The following is a 24,487-nucleotide window of genomic DNA, read 5'->3' on the forward strand; positions in this document are numbered from 1 at the left end:
CTCGTCTTCCCGGATGACCAGCCCGACTGGCATCATACTCGCTATCACGCAGGATGCGTCGTGCGATACCGTGCGGTAGGCCGATATCACCCTGAGACACATCAAGCGGTAGGTGCTCTCTAGTTTCCGCAGGTAACTGGTTACCCCAGTGCTTTTTCCCAGGACGGGCCGCCGTACCTAGAATAGATGCGGCAACGCCTGCCAGTAGCCTACGTCTACTGGCGCACACCTTGGAGCTGTTGGACATCATCCTCGATAATGCCGCCACAGCAGTCGAAGCCTTCTTGCACGCATATTCGACATGGCTACCGAAGGTAAGCTTGTCGTCTATGATGACCCCAAGAATCTTCAGACTCCGCTTTGAAGTGATCGCGACGTCTCCTACGTGTACAACTGCATGATGCGCCGACTTGCGGTTGCTGACGATAACCACCTCCGTCTTATGTTGAGCGAGCTCAAGGCCTCTCGCACTCATCCAGTCCGCCACAGTGCTGATCGCGTGTTCTGCGGTTAGCTCTACTTCGAGGATTGACTCCCCGTAGACCTCTAGGGTTACATCGTCAGCAAAGCCGACGATCTTCACACCAGGAGGGAACTTTAGCTTCAGAACCCCGTCATACATCAGGTTCCATAGTACCGGGCCCAGGATTGACCCTTGCGGGACTCCTGCGGTAATAGGAACACTTTTCTGACCGGCATCGGTCTCGTATAGCAGCACACGGTTCTGGAAGTAGCTTTCCAAGATCCGGTACAGTCCCACCGGCAGGCTAAGCCGGTGTAACGAGAGCGCGATGGCATCCCAGCTTGCGCTGTTGAATGCGTTCTTCACGTCCAGTGTCACCAACGCACAGTATCGAATTCCTCGCCTTTTCCGTTGGATCGCTACCTCTGCAGTCTTGAGGACTGAATTGATAGCGTCCACCGTGGACTTACCCTTCCGAAAACCAAACTAGTTACTCGACAGGCCATCCTTACCCTCTGCGTACAGGGTGAGCCTGTTGAGGATGATCCTCTCGAGCATTTTACCCGTCGTGTCGATCAGGCAAATTGGTCTGTACGCCGATGGGTCACCCGGAGGCTTCCCGGTCTTCGGCAGCAGTACCAACTTCTGCCTTTTCCATCTCTCAGGAAACAACACTCATCCAGGCATCTCTGCATAGCTAGCCTGAACATGTTCAGGTTAGCTATGATCGCTGCCTTGAGTGCACTGTTTGGAACTTCATCGGGGCCTGGAGCTTTGTTCATCGCAAGGGTGTTAGCTACTGCGAGTAACTCTTCGTTCGTCACCGGAGCCACCGGAGCTACGGGAGAGCACAACGAGGTACCACTCTCCTTCCCCGGAAATTTTCGCAAGTAAGGACGCCTTCTTCGGCTGAAGAAAATAGCACTATCTTATCGACCGACGGGGTAAATATTTTAACAACCAACGTACTTCCAACAAGTTCTTCTGAAATTCTGAAATTTTGATTTACTGTCAAAATTTCAATCGCATGAAAAGCCCAGCTAAAATGAAGGAAATTCATATTAACATCTTAAGCTCGTCCTTCTCGGTTATTTTGGCAACTGAAACCAGCTGGGATGAAAGCGTGAATAGTGAAGAACTTTTTGGAAGCAGCTTTAACGTATTCAGGGACGATCGCGATTTCTTAGAATCCAAAAAAAAGTCTGGCGGTGGAGTTCTAATCGCAATCTCTAGCAATTTTGATTCAGAAATAATAACTACAAAAAAATATAAGAACTTTGAGCATGTTTGGGTGAAATCTAACATTGCAGGAGAAACCCATGTTTTCTCCTCTGTGTATTTCCCACCGGAACATGCGCAAACAACATCTTATGAAAGTTTTTAAAAACTGCAGAAGAAATTTTATCGGGACTTCCACCTGAAGTCAAAGTACATATTTACGGAGACTTTCACCAACGCAGCGTTGACTTTATTCCGGATTCAGAGAACGAACAAAATCTACTTCCAGTCGCTGGGAAAATGAAACACTTATGTTTATATTTGACAGAACTGCTAGCCTAGGACTTAACCAAATCAATCACATTAAAATCAACAGAACTGTTACCTTGATCTCCTACTAACCAATATTCAAGAAGATTTCTGTGTGACTAAATCATTGAATCCCTTATGGAAAAACGAAACATTCCACACGGCAATCGAATACTCTGTGTTCGTTCATGAATATAAAAAACCCAGCGACTGTGACTTTGAAGAAGTCCTTGAATACAACAAAGCAAACTATGACAACATAAGACATAAGCTAAGTAGATTTAACTGGAAGCAAATTTTAGAGAATGAAGGTAATATTGAATCTTCCGTTGATGTCTTTTATAACATTATTTTGATATTATTATTGACGAGGTCCCAAAAAGAAGAAAACGACGGAGCGGAAATTCAAAATATCCAATTTGGTACAATAGGCAAATAAAAAATTTAAAGAATCGCAAACAAAAATTACATAAAACTTACAAGCTAGACAAGACGAATGAAAATTTGGAAAAATATTTGAACATCTGCGATCAATTAAAATTAGCAATTGATGTAGCATTTGAAGAACACAAAACGAAAACAGAAAACGAAATAAAGTCATGTCCAAAGAACTTCTTCAATTACGTAAAATCAAAATTAAAATCAGACAATTTTCCGTCAACCATGTATTTAGACGAACGCGTCGGTAATTGCTCGGAAGATATCTGTAATCTTTTTGGAGATTTCTTCCAAGAAATATACACCACCCTTTCGGAACCAGGTCGCGACCTAGGTTTTGTTGCGCCCAACCCAGAAGGCGCTAGGGAAACCCGTGTTAATCAGATCATGGTGAACGGTATTCTAAACGCTTTAAAAACTTAGATGCATCTAAAGGCCCTGGTCCTGATGGTATTCCACCGATATTTATGAAGAGTCTGGCTAAAGAGCTGACTGCACCTTTGTTTTGGCTCTTCAGATTGTCATTGGAATCCGGAAATTTTCCCAGGGTATGGAAAAGCTCCTATCTTGTGCCTATCTTCAAATTAGGCAAAAATCTGACATTCGTAATTACCGTGGAATAGCCATTATCTCTTGCATTCCCAAACTTTTTGAATCCATTATCAAAGAAAATTATTTTCACAACTTAAAAACAGAATTACGAATAAGCAGCATGGATTTTTCAAAGGTCGCTCTACCGCTACAAATTTAATAGAATTCATTGACTATTCTCTTAATGCAATGGATAATGGTAACTACGTGGAAGCTCTATACACTGACTTTAGCAAGGCGTTTGATCGTATTGACATTCCAATGTTACTCTTCAAATTGCAAAAAATTGGAATTGAGCCAGGACTCCTTAGATGGCTTGAATCTTATCTCACAGACCGGCAACAAATAATAAAATTTAACGGAAAGAAATCCAATCCCATTCAAGTCACTTCAGGAGTTCCACAAGGCTCTCATCTTGGCCCTCTTTTATTTATATTATATGTAAATGACATTACCTTCATTCTCAAAAATATAAAGATTTTAATTTATGCCGATGACATAAAGCTATTTATGGAAATAAAAAATGAAGACGACATAATCATATTCTATACATGGTGCAGAAAAAGCCTATTGCAACTGAATGTTAAGAAATGCAACATAACATCATTCAGCAGAAAAAGAATACACAAATTGTATTAGGGAACAATACTGTAGAAAGACACGAAAGAGTTAGGAATTTAGGAGTGATTTTAGATTCGAAACTAACTCTTGTTGATCACTATAACACAATCATCCACAAAGCTAATAATATGCTAGGCTTTATCAAGCGTTTTTGCTTCAACTTTCAGGATCCCTACACAATCAAAACACTATATATTTCATATGTACGATCTATACTGGAATATTGTAGCATTGTATGGTCGCCTTATACAACCACACATGAAGAAAGAATAGAGTCAGTACAAAAACAATTTCTATTATACGCTCTTCGTAAATTAGGTTGGACGTCATTTCCTCTTCCATCTTATGAAGCACGTTGCATGCTTATAAATATACAAACTTTGAAAGAACGTCGAGAATGTGCAACGGTTTCATTTGTTAACGATATAGTTTCTCAACGTGTTGATTCAACTGAAATTTTATCGAAATTTAACTTTTACATACCTTCTCGGCTACTTCGACATAGAACATTATTTTTAACCAACCACTGCCGAACAAATTACGCCAAATTTGGGCCTCTCAACCGAATGATGGCCGTTTACAATCAACACTGCGAAACTATTGACTTAACAATGTCTCGGCATAACATTAGACAGTATTTCCAAAGAACAAACATTACAAATTCAGCAATATAAATTCAAAATCAAAATTATACATCACTTTACTAAAAAAAAACCTATTATTTAATTATACTATAGCATTACAAAAAAACATGTATATGTATATGTACTAGTCTACGTTGGTTGACGAAATAAAATAAATAAATAAATAAATAAATTTCGGCCACACTCCCAGCGCCTTGCAGCGCAGGAGGAGGCCAGGGACTTGTGGCTCGGGACGGGAAGAGTACTTCGATAATCCTCGCCAACCGGTCCGGTGACCGTTCGGGGGGTGAGCCCCCTTTGGTCTTGGCCATCACGATCCTATAGGCGTCACCCCACGGATTCGCATTGGCACCCTCGCACAGGTTGTCGAAACACGCTCTTTTGCTGCTCTTAATGGCCTTGTTAAGGGCCAGTCTCGCAGCTTGAAACACTTCCCGGCGGATCGCTCTTTCCTCCTCGGTGCGGGCTCGTTGCGTCCTACGTCTAGCCTTGAGGCAGGCTGATCGTAGGGCTGCAATTTCGGCACTCCACCAGTATACCGGGCGTCTGCCATTTCTTGGCAGGGCTTTCCTCGGCACAGTAGCATCGCACGCGCGTGATAGGACAGCTACCAGCGCATCCCCGCTTAGACTGTCGGTGTTGGCCTCCAGTCCCAGGGCCGCGGTGAAAACTTCCCTGTCGAAGTGATTGGTCTTCCACCCACGGACCTGACAGGGATCACCCGCCCTCGGACGCTGCACACCATAGTTGATCTTGAAGCGAATTGCTAGGTGATCACTATGGGTGTATCCCTCGTCTACCCTCCAGTCCAGGTCCGATTCCAGACTGTTGCTGACAAACGTTACATCTATCCATGACTCGGCCCCATTCCTATGGAATGTGCTACTGGCTCCGTCATTGACAAGCACTGCGTCGAGTTTTGCAAGTGCCTCGAGTAACGCTTGTTCCCTCTGATTGGTGCAGCGGCTGCCCCACTCTACTGCCTAAGCATTAAAGTCTCCCGCTTTAACGAACGGGCTCCGACCTACTAGGTCGGCCGATAGCCTGTCGATCATCTGGTTGAACTGTTCCATTGGCCACCTTGGTGGGGCGTAGCAGCTTCTAATAGAACACCCCATTGATCTAGGCTATCGCGACACCCTCCGCGGAGGAGTGTACAACCTCTTGAACGGGGTACCTTCCCGTTGTGCAGATTGCCGTCGACCTAGACCCGTCTGCCACCCAGTTGCCATTGTCGGCAGGGACGTTGTACGGTCGGACAGGAGGGCGACATCGATCCTCGACTCCGAGACCGCCTGCCACAGCAGTTGCTGGGCAGGTGCACAGTGATTCAGATTCAACTGTGTTACTTGCACGGCTTTTCCGATTGGCTGCTCCGAAGGGACACGCAGGCCCGCCCATAGCATGGTTCCGGGCCTGCTTTACTGGCGCAGATAAGGCACCTGGGTGACTTGTCGCATTCCTGCGCCTTGTGTCCCTCCTCGCCGCAGCGACGACACATCTTGCTTCGGTCTGGGCCCTTGCAGTCCATAAGACTTGTGCCCGGACTCAAGGCACCGGTAGCACCTGTCCACTGAAGGTGGCTGGAGCAAGCTTACTGGGCATACTGACCAGCCAATCTTCAGCTTCCCTTTCTCCGTGACCTTTTTGGCGTCAGCCACCGGTAGTCTGAGATAGGCTACCTGCATACCAAAGAATCCCCCTCTTAGACGTACAGAGGACCGCTCAACCTCTGTGCCGCACTGCTCTTTGACGGCAGAGACGACGTCTTCCGCGGTCGTGATCTCGTCCAGCTGCTTACACTGGAGGGTCACTTCCGCACCCAACGACCTGACCTGAGCGCCGTCACCCAAGACCTCCTGGGCAAGCTTTTTGTAAGCCACCCCGCTGGATTGCGCGCCACGCTTCAGTACCAAGATCATTTCACCGTTCTTGGTACGTCTAACGCTGCGCACGTCCTGGCCCAGGGCCGATAGGCTATCGGCCGCTCGCAGCGATTTAAGGACATCGGCGTATTTGTCCTTGTCGGTTTTCACCAACAAGGCCTCGCCTCTGTCTCTCACCTTCTTCGTAGGTCGAGGGGTGTTTGACTTCCGCACCCTACTGACCAGTTGCCAAGGATTCGCATCCCCTTCGGCGAGTACCGATGGCTGGCTGGGGCCAGCTTGTGGCTCAGCAACTTGTGCCTGTCTAGTGCCTTTTGCCTTCTTGGGCACACGCCCTTCAGGCTCCGGTGCACCATCCAGGCGACGCTTCGCCTTAATGGTAGCGCGTTTGGGTCGCTTCGAACTTGGCGTTTTCTTGCCCTCACTGGCCGTAAGGGCGGTCGCCTCTTTCACCGCAGTAACACCGCTAGGGAGAAGAGGGCATTGGTCTGCGTACCTTTACTTTCTCTGCTGCCGCTACACGCCTGATATAAGCGTCCTGTTCTTGTCTTGCGACACGAACAGCTTGCCGGAGCACCAACAGGCTCTGCTTAAGCTCCTTGTTGGTGTTCTGCCAGCCGCTTACGAACTCGATGATCTCGTCGAGTTGCTCGGCCACCACCCGTATCCCTGGTAGTGGCTCGTCAGGCGTGCAGGCAGGGCTACTCCCCACCACCACTGGAGACTCTTCGGTACTGCCAATAGCAGCAGCCGTCATTCCACTTGCCCAGTCTTTAATAGGGGACCTTGCTAGACCCCTTTTGGCAAAGGGGTCCGTCACCTCCAACTCCAAAGACTGATTACGTTCAATGCTCATTGCTGTATGGGTCCCCCTTGCGGCTGCCGCCGAATCCTACTGGAGTAGTCGCCTTTAGTGATCCCATGGTTATCTATGCCTGCCTTGCGGCAAGCAGGGAGGCTCATGCGAGGGTTGACTCTGGCCTGTTCAGAGCCAGATCAGCGCAAGTCAGGAAAGGGCATCTGAGCCTACTCCCACCCAGTAGGCAAAACTGGATGGCAGGATTGGGCAGCGTGCTACAAGGCCCGCCACGGTTTTATGGGACGGAAGACAGCCTAGCCATTAGCCCACTCGCCGTTTCGAGTCGGTGTCACCTGGCCCTACTAAGAGAGTAGAATGTCAGACTGCCAGCCCTCGCTTCACAATATAACAATATCCAAATACAAGACCAATACACGCAACCAGTATGCCATATTCAGGGTCTTACTGGTATCAACCCTGATGTGCCAGTAGCACTGTTTTTGAAGCGGCACACAGTCGCTTTGATAGAGTCTGATTACGGGCACTTGGGTTTTTTTGGGAGGGATTTTAGCAGAGCCCACTGCTAAATCCCACCACGCCCTAGGCAGTTCTCCCTGACTCGCAGACAGCTGGGGAGGGGTCGTCAAGCCCTTGGACATGGTCCCTGCTGCCCCCATGTTCTTAGTATGCTGGCATTTAAAATGCCAACTACGATTGAATTCCAAATTCGTTATCATTTTTTCTATTAATGTAATTTTTAAATATTTTAGTCTATTTCATTATTTTTATCATGAAATAAGAAATACGTTCCACTTTATCCATCAATGTAACCAACAAATGCAAATTCATTTTACAGACTAACTTTATTCCCCACAAGGTGGAAAGTGATTTCCCCATGGCGCCTCTTGACCCACGTACGTATCTCCGGTATCAACCTATGTGTCCATCTACCCTTAGTGGAACTGTCCCACGCACGCTGCCATTTGACCATTGAGGCCAACCTGACAGTCCTACGGATGCCTCTCTTGCCGCGCATTTCGAAGCACTCTATGTCTTCACCGATAATGATGTCAATAGGCATCATACCGGTGATGACGCAATGTGCATCGTGCGACACGGTACGGTACGCGCTCGCAACTCTTAGGCACATGAGCCTATACGTACTTTCTAACTTCGTTCTGTAGCAGTTAATACGCAGGGCCGTGCCCCAAGCTGGCCCCCCATACCTCAGTATGGACAGAGCAACGCTAGCCAGAAGCTTGCGCTTGGGCTTGCTGGCATAAACCGCAGAGCTATTGGACATCATCCGGGACAATGCCACTATAGCTGTGGAGACACGCTTGCAGGCGTAATTGACGTGGCTACCAAAGGTGAGCTTATCGTCGATCATTACCCCCAATAGTTTGATGGAGCGTTCAGAGGTGACCATGCAGTTGCCTGCCCTTATCACCGCTTATTGCTCCGACTTTCGGTTGTTAACAACTAACTTCCTGGAACTCATCCACTCCTCCACAATTGCGATCGAGTGGGCTGCAGTCAACTCCACCTCTTCGATCGATTCGCGTAGACCTCCAGCGTAATATCGTCAGCGAAGCCGACGATTACCACGCCCACCGGGAACTTCAATCTCAAGACACCGTCGTACATGACGTTCCATAACACCGGACTCAGTATGGAACCTTGCGGAACCCCTGAGGCTATGTCAACGCACTTCCGACCCGCCTCCGTGTCGTATACCAGTACTCGATTCTGGAAGTAGCTTCCGAGAATCTTGTACAGGTACTCGGGAATTCCAAGACACAGGAGTGCATCTGCAATAGCTGCCCAACTGGCACCATTGAAAGCATTCCTGACGTCGAGAGTCATTACTGCACAATAGCGAACTCCCCTCCTCTTACGCTGGATAGCTATCTCCGTGGATTTGGTAACCGACAAGATAGCGTCTACGGTCGACTTACCCTTTCGGAAGCCAAACTGGTTACTCGATAGACCATCCGCACCCTCCGTGCGTATCAACAACCTGTTGACCTGTCCCCGCCGTATCAAGCAGGCATATTGGTCTATATGACGACGGATCCCCCGGTGGTTTTTCCGCCTTTGGCAATAGGACCATGCGGCGCAGGTTCGCAATTGCTTGAGTCCACCAGTAAGCCGGTGGGCTCCCATTCCTAGGGTGGACTTTTCTAGGCATGGTGGCATCGCATGCACGCGAAAGTACTATTATCAGCTGCTCGCCGTTCAGACCGAGAATATTGTGCTCGCGGCGGAGCGCTTTCTTAAACACCTCGTCGTCGAAGTATGATGTCTTCCACATACGAGGTCTAGGCCTCGCCCCTTCTTCCGTCCGCTGAGTGCTGGTCGTATAGTCGATACTGTAGCGAACCGCCAGGTGGTCGCTGTGAGTGTAGCCATCATCTACCCTCCAGTTCGAACTACTCGTTTGGCCAGGGCTCCAGAACGTAACGTCGATAATCGACTCGGCACCGTTCCAGCTATAGGTACTTTTGGTACCGACATTAGCCAAGTCCACATCCAACATGGCCAGTGATTCCAGCAGGATCTGCCCCCGTTGATTCGTGGATCGGCTTCCCCATTCCACGGCCCAAGCGTTGAAGTCCCCCGCTATCACTACTGGCCTACGCCCCATAAAGTTAGCCATCAAACAATCTAGCATTCGACCAAACTGCTCGATCGACCATCGAGGAGACGCATAGCAGCTGCAGAAGAAGACCCCGTTGATTTAGGCAATGACGAAGCCCTCGTGTGTCGAAGACACCAACTCTTGACTGGGTATTTCCCCGTTGTCCATATCGCCGCCATTTCAGACCTATCGGTGACCCAACTACCGATCCTGGCGGGTACCCGGTAAGGATCTACCATGATGGCGATATCTGTCCTCCATTCAGCATCTGACACAGCAGTTGCTGTGCTGCATCACTGATGGTTCAGGTTTAGCTGCGTTACCTGCACTGTGATTTTGCAGCACGCTTAAACGCTGGGCACTTCGCCGGCACTGGGCCAGCCCATGGGGTGCTTGCTGTTCGCAGCTTTGCTGGAACAGATCAAACAGTTGGGAGGGTTCGTGCAGCATTGTGCCTTATGTCCTCCAATCCGCAGCGTCGACAGAGCTTGCTTCTGTCAGGGCCTTTGCAGTCCCATTGCTTGTGCCCCGGTTCCAGGCACTTGAAGCAAACTTCAGGTTGCTCATATATGCCCACAGGGCATACCAACCACCACCTTGACGCCCCCTAACTTGACTACCTTGGAGGCGTCCGCTGCAGATAGCCGAACCAATGCTACCTGTGTCCCTGCCGGACCTTTCCGTAGCCGAACGGCTGCGGTGGACGCCTCCACTTCACACTGTCGCCGCAGTGCCGTGACGAGCTCTTCGACTTCGGTGATCTCGTCAAGGTCTTTAACCCTTAGATTCATCTCCGTCGTGAGTGCCCTCACCTTGACCGTCTCGCCTAGGACTTCCTCCGCCAACTTCTTGTAGGCGGCGCCCTTTTGCGAGACGCCCCGCTTTAGCTCGAGGATCATCTCGCCCATCCGGGTACGTCTTATTCGACGTACGTGGGCGCCGAGTCACCGAGCTTGACGTCACTCCTCATCGCCTTCAAGACGTCCGAGTACTTAGCCTCGTCCGTTTTGATGACTAGGGCATCGCCCCTGGAGCGATTGGCGCCTACCCTAGACTTCTTGCTACCCTCATTCGCCTGGGCCTTCTTTTCGGTCCTTGACGTCTTCGGTTTCCTCTTGTTCTTGACCAGGGTCCAGGAGGCGTCATCCCCCTCTATTTCCCTGGTCTGGGGCGGCTGAGAGCTCTCAGCCTGCCGTAACCCCTTACCACCGTCTTTCCAGGGTAGACGGACCTTTCCAGGTCCTTCCTCCCCCGGTTTTGGAGGTACCTGGCTGGGGTTCAGCTTCCCAGCCCCACTACCCTTGTTTGGGGTAGTAACCCTCCGCGTTTTGGGGCGGCCCCCAAGGAGCTCATCCTGTCTCCCTCGTTTTTGTGTCTGCTCCGTTGGGTAGACTTTGGCAACACCGTCTTCGCTGGCACGCCCTCGGTTGATTCGACCTTGCCCAAATCCGCGAATTCTTGGGCCTCAGTCTGGGTAAACCTTGACTCCACAGATTTCACGGATTCGCACTTGGCCGTCCCGACCGCCGTTTCCAGCTTGGCGTCCAACATCGACTTTCGAAGTTTCAGAAAGCTCCTCTTGAGGTCCTTACTGATATTATGCTTCGATGACGCAAAGTCGATGATGGCGTCCAGCTGTTCCGTCGCCACCTCGAAGGCCGAAAGCTCATCGCGTTTGCGGTTCATCGCCTCCACAAGCCATGGGCCGTCAATAACCTCTACCGGCGTTTTTTTAGCCGAGAGGAAGGTTAAGTGACCCACGCTGGCGCTGCGCACTGAGCTTGCGAAGGGGTTGTCGCCTACACAACTACCACTAGTTAAAGAATTGCCTTGGTTTTCCATTTTGGTCCCACGAGTTGCTCGGGAAAAGAGGTCCACCACGCTAGAGCCCAGCATGATGCGGTAAGGGACAATTACTGTGGAGGGTGCCCAGGTACCCCACAGGCTCCGTTAAAGGCCTAGCTTATTATTTCACCCCCCTGGCCATGCATCCCCTCGGCACGGGTCGCTTGACGCCTTGGGATTAGGGGTTAGGGACGATGGTCCCGGTCTAACTCGCAGTGGCCATGGGGAGGGATCGTCAAGCCCTTGGACAAAGTCCCTGCTGCAACATAAAAGTTTGAAAGTACTTGAAATGACTCTCAGTATGAGCAGTTATTTCGTTTGTTCCAACCATATATCCTATCTCGTCCACCACCATTGCCATATAATGCAACGACAAATATGATGAAATGCAGTAATAAACTTGGTATAAGAACTCCAAAAACAGCTTAATTTAATTAACTTTTAAAACTTTTGCATATTTTATATCCAGCTTTCCACGCTCGGTAATGACTAATGGCGGCTTGTTGGTGTATAAAAATCAATCGGTCACTGTACTTTTTGACACTAGCTGGAGGAAAACTCACTGGCGAAAAGGCCTTTTTTCCCTTCCCAGCAAACAAGGTGACTCTAACTTGAGCCTAACATAAGTGTAACCTGTTAGAAAGTTACGCTAACATTTTCACTAACTTTAGGGTAAAATGAGACTAAAATTATACAGATCTGCAACACTTTTGTTAGGTATGTTTATGATTTCAAGACAAAATTTTCAAAACGACTTATCTGCTTTTGTAAACAAAATTCAAACAACGATTTGACGAATCTGAAAGCTCTCTCACGCAAACCAACACCATCAACAGGCAGCGGAATCCTTCACCTACCTATTGATGGTGTTGGTTTGCGGGAGAGCTATCAGATTAGTCAAATCGTCGTTTGAATCTTTGTTTACAAAAGCAGATAAGTCGTTTTGAAAATTTTGCAGGGTTGTTACGACTACGCGGATTTCGCGATTTTCGCGGATTTGGCGCGGATTTACATAACGATTTTAGGGTTTCGCGCGGATTTGGTGCGGATTTAGATTTAGGTGAAAATTTAATAAATAAAATGCTAGATGTAAGGAAATTTATTTGAAAATTAGTTTTTAGTCTTTTTTGATGGGCTTGATTTTCATTGGCAAATGTTGTTTGATATGTCCAAACGCTTAGGGGTCGTACACTCATAACGTAGGCACTTATGGAGGGAGCGGGGTTTGTCATCTTCATACACTCCATATAAATAAAACAAATATATTTGTATTGGAAAAATCTTACATGGGAGGGTTGTTGCCATTTTTAATCATATTTGTCAGTTTCTGATTGGTTATTTCTTTTACGATGAAGCACTCAGCATGATGACATTTTTCGAAAGTCTTTTCGTCAAGAATGCTTTCATAGTGTTGACACATTTTGTATTGCTTTCATAACGTTCATCCAGAACGAATATGGGTTTATTCAACAATTAAAAACATAAAAATGTTCTTTCATTTGGATTTTATGCAGATGCTTCATTTTGATAAGTGCTTTCGCAGAAAGTCGTTGCAAAATAAGAAGATGATTCTCAAAAAATGTTTTTTAAGGTTTTTTGCGACATTTTTTAATAATTCCGATGGTATTTTTACAGGACTATCAGGAAACGAAGAAACCTCATAAAGAAATTTTTCACAAGGACCCTATGAGGATCCTTGTATAAATTCCTTGTAAATAAATTTCCACAGCCTAAAGAGGATTTTTGCAGCATTTAAAATCCGAAAAGTTATAAAAAAATTGGAGGAATATCCGCGGAATTTATTTAATTTCTGCAAGAATTTCTAAAGCGTTTTCCGCAGGAACTCATGAAAACATTTCCGCAAGTAGGGTCTAAAGATTTTCTGCAGTTTGTTTTTGAAGAATTTCCTTGAACTTACATCAAAATTCCCAAAAGAATTTCCAAATACATTCCCAGGGGAGCTTTTGTACAATTAAAGAGCGACTTCTGCAGCAGATCCGAGAGTAGTTGGATTTCTGCAAATGTTTCAAAGAAAATTTCCAGGAGAATTCCAGGAGGATCAACCACAGCAATTTCTGGGATAAATCTGCCCACAATAATAATGTGAATTCTAGAAGAAGTTTTCGCAGATAGTCTCAGAGGTTTCGGCTGCAATTCAAATACGATCAAAAAATTGCAAATTAATTTCCACTAAAAATGTCGGAATTTGTGCATGAACGCTTATAGAAACTTGTTAGAAGAATTCAAGGGGAAATAACACACATAACGACCTGATTTCAGCTAAATTAAACGTTTTTTTTTCTCTAAATTTTAAGTTATTCTGTAAAATTCCCAAAAGAATGTCTGTTGAAATTTCTGAAAATATGCCTCTGAAATTTCCAAAGAAATTTATTTACGCTTGAAAATCTGGATTCTGACTGGCAAATCAAAGGAGCTTAAGCAAACATATTAGATTTTGTATTATTTGTTTCTTGATACGAATTCAAAGAATTGTTTTATGGAAGTTTTGTTTAAAACTGGAGCTTGTCTAATTCCTTAATCTCTACACAAGTTTGTTTTGTGAACAATAATTACAACAAAGTTGCATAATTGATTACTTCAGAAGAAATTACGGTTTGGCAGAATTTTAATTATTTGCCAAGTTTATCTATAATTAATTATGATTAAATCTGACCTGAACATTCTTTGTATATAAATGTATCTTTTGCCGAACTTTTGTCGAAGTTCGATCAACAAAACATCAACTGACAATAACATAACAAAACCATCATCTCATTTAAAAAGCGGTGCTTATTGAAAAAGTTTTGACTGTTTAGTTCTTGTTCACTTTCAGTTCAGGTTCAGTACTTCTAGTGGTGAATATTGCCATCTAGAGTGGTTGTAATACTATCTGCGGGTTACTTAGTATGTAGAGAAAACTGCTTATAGAATACTAAGTTGAAAAGCAGGCCAAGTTTCAGTTGGAATAATAAAAAAATAAGAATATTATAAAAAACGAACATGAAGAGAAGACATTCAGTAAATTGCGATAAAAAATTGATATTTCACGTGTATTTGCTTAGAAATTAGTTCAAGGTCGCGCGGAATGGATTTCATGTCGCGCGGAAATGGCGCGGATTTGATTTTAGTCGGCGCGGATTTGGCGCGGAAAATATTTCAGGATCTTCGTAACAACCCTGATTTTGTCTTGATTTATGCATATTTTAATCTAACCCGTTACCCTCACATTAGATGAACGTTAGCTATGTTTCGCTTTAGGCGATTAGGCAGTGGTTAGGGTATTTTCGGGTGGGATTTCATGCTGGTTTATTTACATCCAGCTGTCATACGAGCAAAAAGTGCATGTATTGGCGCGAAATATATTATTAACCAACACAAGCACACTTTTGCACCGAATGACAGCTAGATGCAAACAAAACTGAATTAAATGAAGAATAGTTCGGTTATTTATGTGCAATTATTATTTTTAAAGTTCTGTTTGATTGTTTTACAAAAGCTTTTCACTTTTCTTTTAAAATAGGTATCGAATATACCCACAGCTTCCCGGCGCTGGAATAAAGTTCATGATTTTGGACTGCCTATGAAGCCGACGTAGTCTGTAAGACGAAAAATCTTCATGAATTCAAATAACCTCGTGAACATCAACACAGAATTTACCTGACTAATTGTCGGTATCTGTTGTTACAAGGCTTTCTTACTTGTGGCGTTTTTCTCGCTGCAGCACATGCATTCCGGATGGAGGCATCCACACGGCCTTGATGACTTGAAATTCCCATCATCAATATAGATACTCGTGAAGGTGGGATAGCTTCTCTCCAAGATTGGCCAGTAGGTCCGTGTGGTGCTACAAGAGGTATGTCCGAATGAAAAACTCTGGCAAAACCACTCGTTAAGTATCTACCTACCATCACAAACAGTAGCACAGCACTAATGACCATCGTCGGCAACTCGATCAGCAGCCTCAGCTGGTTCAGCAGCCGGTTTATTCGAATCCGATTTTTAAAGTTGATAAATTTACCGCATCCGCCATCGATGGATTTTACTTCCGTTCTGCCACCAGATTGATGCCGGCATCCACACGATCTCTGTAAATATAAAAGTATTTGCAATTCATTGTTTTTATAAACAAACAACACAAAACTTACCTGGCACGGCACTGGAAGAAGTGGATCTCAACCGCGCGGACCAAACGATTTGATTGCTCGGAAACTTGGACATTTTATCCATCATTGTTTTTTTTTCAGCACCTCAGCAGTGCGGTTGCATACAAAAGCAAAACAGTCACAATTGAAATATACACGTACGAATACTATTGCAACAGCATAAAATCATAAAAAAGGTTATGTATTTGCACTGCAACATAACTAACATCCCCTAACTAGTGTCTAACGTCGAACTGATTGTTTGCTGGGCAGGAACGCCATTGAGCTTTCCTCCAGCTAGTGTCAAACAGTACAGTGACCGATTGATTTTTACACAGCGAAAAGCCGCCATTACCGAACTGATAATAAAAGGGTATAGTTGTAGCAAAACCTTCAACTGTGTTTATTACTAATAGTTTAAATAATTTCAGATAATTAGTGCTCATTGGCTTTGGTGAGATTTTCTGGATTTTGAGGCAACCAGTTGCTGAATGAGACGATTGTTGACGATGTGACCTACCCACAGGAAACTGGACCGGGCAAGGCGAGAAGTAAAAAGAAAGGTAAAGCAAAATCGTTAGACGACCTAGACACTCAATTGATTCACCAAATCCCGAACGCGGTGATCATGATGGCCCCCAGCGAGTTCTTCATCTATTTCCTGCCAACGAACCGTCGGCAGCACGTAGAGACAGCGGAAACCAACATCATTGTTTTGCAGTACTAACAGCGTTACTATTCTATAAGAACCGAGCAGGAATTGTATCAGTAACAGTGAGTCACCGAAGAAAGTTATACCGTGGGAATGTTTGGCCTGTTCAGGTTGGACCCACGCTTGGTACTTATTGTTCCAGCAAATATATCTAACAGTTAATTGTTTCTCGCGCAATTGATGGGATCTTTGTACTTTTAAAACTATGTTTAACAATTGATACATTAATTGAATGAGAGGGCTTGTAATCCTACGAATTTACAATAATAGCTGCTTTTTGATTTCGTTGAGTATACTGTTAGGCAAAGTTAAAAATATATATATTGAGCCACAAGTCTATATGTAACCACAAACAAACAGAATCAACAATTTCATAGTCATGCAAAAAATCTCGACATCTGTTGTACTAGCTTAGGCAAACCTCAAACCAGATGGTGGTAGTGAACAATTGTCATATTCGAGCAAAACCGATTTCCTACCTGTCTCAACAAGTGATATCCAATAAAAACAATAAAAAGACTGAAATTGATTTTATTATTTTTCTATTGTAAAACAATAAATAAAAAGAAAGAAAACCCTTAGATATACCATCTTTTCTATTGTTTTGAGTGCATAAATCATCCCATAAAAGTACAGTAGAATCAATTGTTTTGCTCTAAATTTAGTATGGAAAATTTTCAAATTTTTTATTGTAAAGATACATAACAACCCCCATTTTTTATTGTAAAAGTTCCATTTACCATTGAATAAATCGTGGAAAACCATAACCTCTTATGTGATTTAATTGTCAAAATTACATAACATTTATTTGTAAACCTAATGTATTAATTGGTGTTGTAACAATAAAATTTATAAATTTTCTATGGTATTTTTTATCCGGGTAGGCATCGTCACATCGCATGCACGGGTTAGTACATCGATTAACTCGTCGCCAATTAATCCCGTTGTTCGCGTCTCCCATCGTAGTGATTTCTCCAAGAGTTCTGGGTTGAACTGCGAGGTGCGCCATCCTAGATCGGCTTTGCCGGTCCGCCTTGTGGTTGCTACGGGGGTATACTGGATCATAAAACGAATTTCCTGATGAACGGTGGAGGTATGCCCCTCCATCTGGCTCCACCGTCCATCCCGCGCTGCAGAAGATCACATCGATGCATGAATCACCTCTCGGTCCCCTGAACGTTGGCACTTGGCCTTCATTCAGCAGGACTACGTTCAATACCGCTAGCGACTCTAGCAGGGTATGACCTCTAGCGTTTGTGGATCGGGATCCCCAGTCCACTGCCCACGCATTGAAGTCGCCTGCTTTTTTTTTTTTATTCTTTATTTAGGTGTTTTTTCAGTCGCCTGCTACAACTAACGGTTTTAAGCCAGTTAGTTTTGCTGCAAGAATATCTACTACCCTAGTAAACTGCACTATACTCCACCTGGGAGGACAGTAGCAGCTACAAAAAGTAAACACCGTTTACCTTTGCTATAACGAAACCCTCATCATCAGGTGATGATACTATCTCCTGGATGGGATATCGCCCGCAAGTCCAGATGGCCACCATCTGAGACTTATCCGCAATCCAACTACCGTTACCGGCAGGGATGCGGTATGGATCGGACAGCAAAGCTACATCAGCTTTACACTCAGTAACCGACTGTTGTAGCAGCAATTGAGCCGCCTTGCAGTGGTTCAGATTCAGCTGTGTTACCTGCGTGTCTGACAACTGATCTGCATGGAGCAAATTGTCACTTTTACTTACGGACTAATCGAGCAGAATATTTTTCCGAAAGTAAAGTGACAGCTCCCACACTGAACCGATCGCGCACGTACATTTTACCTGAATATTCAGGTAACCTCTTGAGAACTTGAATATGATACTCATCATGTGATGCACTTAGAGTTCACCGATATAAACGTGACTTCTACCGTAAATTCGGGTGAAATCTACGTGAATTTTTGATAAATTATATATGGCATGATGGTAAATAAAATAACTGTCACGACTTGCATATGCTACAACATGGCGACATCAGTTAGAATATTGCAAGGCGGATTTTGGTTCTTTTCTTGTATATTATCATTCTGCATTCTGCAGCAGGCTCACGTAAGTATGAATTTCGAATAAATCTGTCTTGGAATCATTTCTAATATAACATAATTTCAGAATGCGGAAAGGCAATGTGTATGGGTTTCCAGATTATAGCCAAATAGAATTTCGCCGAGAAAAATGACGCCAACATTATCATAAAAAAATCAGGACTGCAGATATATGTTTTGCCAGGATTACGGTTATCAATAAAAGTGTATTTAAGGGGACTTGCGGTGGCACTCCAATCTTTCTGTAGTTGTACCATAAAAATCATCAACTCAATATTAGTAGTCGTGAGAAACTTGACACAGACAAACTTGAGGCAGACAAAAATAAACCCTTTTTTGTTAACATCCGATCACCGTAAACATTGCATTAATATGATCGATTTCAGTCTGATTTGCACTTAGAATTACGCAATACGGTTTAACTATGTCATAAACTATCGAAATGTGTCCGAAAATCAACAGATTTGCTTTGATTTACGTTGATATTTATATGTTATGTTTTCATTATGCTAGCTGTTTATGTTCACATCTTGCGACATTGTTGCCAGCTCTTCAAACACACAAATATCATAATTGAAATTTGCTGCGTTTTCTCTTTCATTTTTCAAGACGTTCCAAAGTAGAATAATAATGATACACTACTAAAAATCCACACATATTTATTGGCAAAAATCCATAGATTCAACTTATGATGTACACATAACACATAACATAACCATTCTCCACGCGAACTACTTATAAAATATATATCCAAATAAACTTTATGTGTGGTCTCGAATTAGCAATTATTTAATTTATGTGTGGTTCTATATCGATTATCCTTTCCGTCCCCAACGTCTGTTTTTAAGGGCTTTCAAAAATCTAAACTGCTGTAAAAATCGCATTTCTTGACCGATTCTTTCTTAACAAGTTGCATTCCATCCGGATGGATCTTAATTTTTGATTTATACTAATTTTGAGGCCATCCACGGTACGGTTCCAGAATTATTCCAGATTCCGTTGGGGTCAGTTGCCCCCGGAATAAGTGGCCATTTACAATTTTAAGTCAAAACAGGTCGTGCGACAACTCAAACTTCATGATTTCACCAACCAATGATGCAAATGACATTTTTGCTGTTCCTGGCCCACTCGGACTCAATCTGGCCACATCGGTCACAATTCGGGGGCCTACGGAATGGCCATTTACTAAATTGATTCAAAACAGGTCGTGCGACACCTCAAACTTCATGATTTTACAAAGCAATGATGGGAATGATATTTTTAGGTTCCTGACCCACTCGGATTCAATCCGGCAACCGGTCCCAATCCGGGGACCAAAGGAATGACCATTTTCTAGATTTATTCAAAATAGGTCGTGCGACACCTCAAACTTCTTGATTTTACAAAGCAATGATGAGAATGATATTTTTATGGTTCTTGGCCCACTCGGATCCATTCCGGCCACAACCCGGAGGACCTACGGAATGGCCAATTTTCTAAATTGATTCAAAATAGGTCGTGCGACACCTCAAACTTCATGATTTTACAAAGCAATGATGGGAATGATGTTTTTGGGGTTCCTGGCCCACTCGGATTCAATCCGGCCACATCGGTCACAATCCGGAAACCAACGGAATGGCCATATTCAAAATTGATTCAAAATAGGTCGTGCGACACCTCAAACTTCATGATTTTCCAAGCAATGATGGAAATGATATTTTAAGGGTTCCTGACCCACTCGGATTCAATCCGGCCACATCGGTCACAATCCGGGGACCAACGGAATGGCCATTTTCTAAATTGATTCAAAATAGGTCGTGCAACACTTCAAACTTCATGATTTCACAAAGCAATGATGGGAATGATATTTTTAGGGTTCTTGGCCAACTCGGATTCAATCTGGCCACATCGGTCGCAATCCGGGGACCTACGGGATGGCCATTTTCTAAATTAATTCAAAATAGGTCATGTGACACCTCAAACTTCATGATTTTACAAAGCAATGATGGGAATGATACAAGGGCTTAGCCGGAGTGGGCAGGTTGGGTCAAAACGTTCGTTCGAAAATCTTTCTCATGTAATTGTAATTTCTCCTTATCTAGAAACCCCTAACTAAATTAGTTTTTTAGCAAATTCATAAGGAAATTCCTTGAAGATTTATTTTCTTCTCCAATTTTTCCTTCTAGACATTTCTTTGGCTATTCTTCCAGAAAAATCTCCTGCATTTATATACATTCGGGAGTTCCTTCAATAATACAAACGAAATTTCCTTCCTAGAAGTTTCTTTAGAAATTTATGACGGAAATCCTCCGATTTCGCTCCACAATTGCACTTGTAAATCTATAAGAAATTCCTTCGGAAATTCTTCTAGGTACTTCCCGGACATTCCTCCAGGATTATTATTATTTATTCAGACTAAGGCCGAAGTAGTCTGTGCGGTATATAAGAGTCTTCTCCATTCGGCTCGGCTTCCATTGCTACACGTCGCTACCCACGCAGTCAACGGAGGGTCCGCAAGTCATCTTCCCCCTGATCGATCCACCTTGCCCGCTACGCACCTCGCCTCCTTGTTTCCGTCGGATAGTTGTCGAGAACCATTTTCACCGGGTTACTCCGACATTCTGGCTACGTGCCCGGCCCACCGCAGTCGTCCGATTTTCGCGGTGTGAACGCGGTGTGGTTCTTCCAGCAGCTCATGCAACTCGAGGTTCATTCCACGTACCGTCCGCCATATGCACCCCACCGTAGATGGTACGCAGCACTTTCCTTTCGAAAACTCCGAGTTGGTCCGCGTTGGGGCGCGTTGGTCCTTCACGAGCATCGTCCAGGTCTCGTGTCCGTAGAGGACTACCGGTCTAATGAGCGTTTTGTAGATTGTCAGTTTGGTACGGCGGCTGACTCTATTCGATCGGAGCGTCTTGCGGAGTCCAAAGTATGTACGATTTCCAGCCACTATGCGTCTCCGAATTTCTCTGCTGGTATCATTTTCGGCAGTCACCAGTGAGCCCAAGTACACAAATTCTTCTACCACCTCGATTTCGTCACCACCGATGCCAACTCGCGGTGGGTGGCTCACATTGGCTTCTCTTGAATCTCTTCCTATCATGTACTTCGTCTTCGACGTGTTGATGATTAGTCCGATCCGCTTGGCTTCCCTCTTCAGTCTGATGTAGGCTTCATCCATCTTCTCAAAGTTACGTGAAATAATATCTATGTCGTCGGCGAAGCCAAATAGCTGGACGGACTTATTGAAAATTGTACCACTCCTCCAGGAACTCTTGCTTTAATTCCTCCAGGATAACTTTCAGGAGTTTTTCCGGTAATACCTCCATAAATTTAATAGTGAAATCCTCTAGGATTTCATTCTGGAATTCTTTCCGCTATTACTTCAGAATATCCTTCAAGAATTTATCTAAAAATTTCTTTAGAAATTTATCCAGGAATTCGTCCATATATTTCCTCGGAAATTCTCCCAGGTATTTTCCCGGGAATTGCTTCCGGTACTTCTCCAGGAATTCCTTCAGGAATTTCTCCCGAAATTTTTCCGCGGAATTGTCCTGGAATGCTTTCCGGACTTCACTAGAAATTCACTCCAGAATTTCATTCGGGTATTAATTTGAGAGTTCCTCTGAGATATCTTTCAAGAGTTCTTCCAAGATTTTCTTCAGAACGATCTCCGGAATTCATTCGGTATTTTCTTCAGCATTTAATCTGGGAATTTCTGCATTAATTTCTCCTGGTATTTTTCCAGAATTCCTTCAGATATTTATCCAGAAATTCCATCATGAACTTCTCCAAGAATTAGTTCAGGACTTCCTTGTGAGAATTCTTCCGGAAGTGCTTGTGGTACCTCCTCCAGGAGTTTTTTCCAAAAGTTCCTCCGGGAATCCCTCCAAGATCTTCACAGGGAAATCCAGGAATATATATTTCAAGAATTTCACGGGAAATGGGATTTCGGAAGTTCCTCTAGAAATTCAACTATTCCAACGACTGTTCCTCTGAAAATTTACCCGAGAGTTCCAGCAGTAGCTCCTCCGGGAATTCAATCAGGCTTTTTTTAGAATTTATCTACAAAATCCTCCAGAAGTTCCTCGGAGAATTTCTCTGGGAGATCTTTTGAGAACTCTTCCAAGAGTTCCTCCTGGAATTCTTACGGAAGTTCATTTGGGAGTTCATCCAAGAGTTTTTACGAGAGTTACTCTAGAAATTCTTCCTGTAGTTCTTTAGGAAATTCCTCCACAAGTTCCACCGGAAGTTCCTCCGAAAATCCTCTGATAGTTTCTCTGGAAATTCCTCCAGGAGCTCCGCCGGAAATTACTCCAGAAGCTCCTTATTAGAGCACCACCCGGGGCATACTGCCGTAGAAACTTCCGGAAGAATGCACATAGAAACTGCCGGTGGATCTCCCGGAGGAATTCTCGTAGTAACTGCCGAAAGAGCTCCCGTAAGAGCTCTCGGAGGAATTTCAGGAGGAACTCCTAGCAGAATTCCTAGAGGGACTCCCAGAGAAACTATTGGAAGAACTTTGGGAGGAATTTCCAGCTAAATTTCTGAAGAAGGACTAAATGATTTCCTGGAAGAGCTACTGGTGGAACCAAAGTGTAAAATAATCGAAATTTTTTAGTGAAGACCATTTTTCTTCATTTGTCAGTTCACTTCCGACACATTCTAGTCGGCTCTGGACAGTCAATATTCAGTTGAATATTAGTCATTGAATATTTATGCACATTTTACAAATTGATAAATTATCTGAAATCTGAACATGTTTCAAATAAGTAAAGTGATTTATCACACAGGACTGAATCCGAGGCACTTTCAGTGGTAAACATCAACATAAACAATGCTAATTATGTTTTTTCTGCACATAGTAAACACATTCAGTGACAGTCGAATGAATGAGTTCGTTGAGTAATCGTCGGACTGTGTCATTCTATGTTTCGAATATTCATGCGATGTTTGTCAAAATTCGGACCGAAGTTGCTTCATGAATATGAATATTTTAAGCTCTGGGTGGAACTCCCGGAAGAATTCTTGAAATAACTTCCGGAGGAATTTCTGAAAAAACTTCCGGGAGAATTTTCAAATGAACCCCGGGGGAACTGCCAGTAAAACTACCAGAAGAATGATCGAAAAAATCTCGGATAATTCATCTTATACACAAATCTCGTCTAACTGAAACCTTTCTAGGGGTATGTAGCTGAGCTGGATCATCATCATCATCGGAGGACCTCCCGGAGATTACCTTCAGGAGCTCCCAGAGAAATTCTCGGTGGAGCTTCTGGAGGATTTTCTATATAAATTCCTGGAGAAGCCTAAATGAATTCCAGAAAGAAAGCTTGAATGAATTCCCGGAGGAAATTCTGGAGAAATTCCCGAAAGAGGAACCCCCGTAGGATCTGCCGATAGAACTACCGGAATAATTCTCGGAGAAAATCCTGCAGGAACTCTTTGAGGAACTGCCGGTGGAATTCCCGAAGGAACTCCAGGAGGAATTTTCAGAAAATAAAAACTCCTGAAGGATGTCCAAGTAGCAATCTTGAAGTTTCCACCGGAATTCTTTCAGGATTTCTTGAGGAATTAATCTAGGAATTCCTCCAAAAATTCCATTGTTGATTTCATTTACGGCATAATTTCTGAATAAATTTTCCTGCGTCCCTGGATTGTGACCGATGTGGTCGGATTGAATCCGAGTGGGCCAGGAACCCTAAAAATATCATTCCCATCATTGCTTTGTAAAATCATGAAGTTTGAAATGTCGCACGATCTATTTTGAATCAATTTAGAAAATGGCCATTCCGTAGGTCCTCCGGTTTGTGGCCGGAATGGATTCAGTGGGCGCGGAAGCCTAAAATATCATTCTCATCATTGCTTTGTGAAATCATGAAGTTTGAGGTGTCGCACGGCCTATTTTCATTCAATTTAAAAATAGTAATTCCGTAGGTCCTCCGGATTGCGGCCGGAATGGATCCGAGTGGGCCAGGAACGATAAAATATCATTCTCATCATTGCTTTGTGAAATCATGAAGTTTGAGGTGTCGCACGGCCTATTTTCAATCAATTTAGAAAATGGCCATTCCGTAGGAATCCTCCGGATGTGGCCGAAATGGATCCGA

At 44.2% G+C, this 24,487-nt stretch overlaps 1 protein-coding gene and 1 long non-coding RNA gene across 2 annotated transcripts in view; both read right to left on the reverse strand.

Moving 5' to 3' along the window:
• Window positions 1-24,487, reverse strand: part of LOC134205592 (odorant receptor 56a-like) — a 60,705-nt gene that overhangs the window by 5,706 nt on the left and 30,512 nt on the right. The window lies entirely within an intron of this gene.
• On the reverse strand, window positions 15,119-15,731 carry LOC134205594 (uncharacterized). The gene is made up of 3 exons (XR_009978159.1): window positions 15,601-15,731; window positions 15,361-15,540; window positions 15,119-15,299 (listed from the first exon to the last, which is right to left on the reverse strand). It is a non-coding gene; the product is annotated as an uncharacterized LOC134205594 (long non-coding RNA).

The sequence above is a fragment of the Armigeres subalbatus genome, chromosome 1, assembly GCF_024139115.2.
Source record: "Armigeres subalbatus isolate Guangzhou_Male chromosome 1, GZ_Asu_2, whole genome shotgun sequence".
Lineage (NCBI taxonomy): Eukaryota > Metazoa > Arthropoda > Insecta > Diptera > Culicidae > Armigeres > Armigeres subalbatus.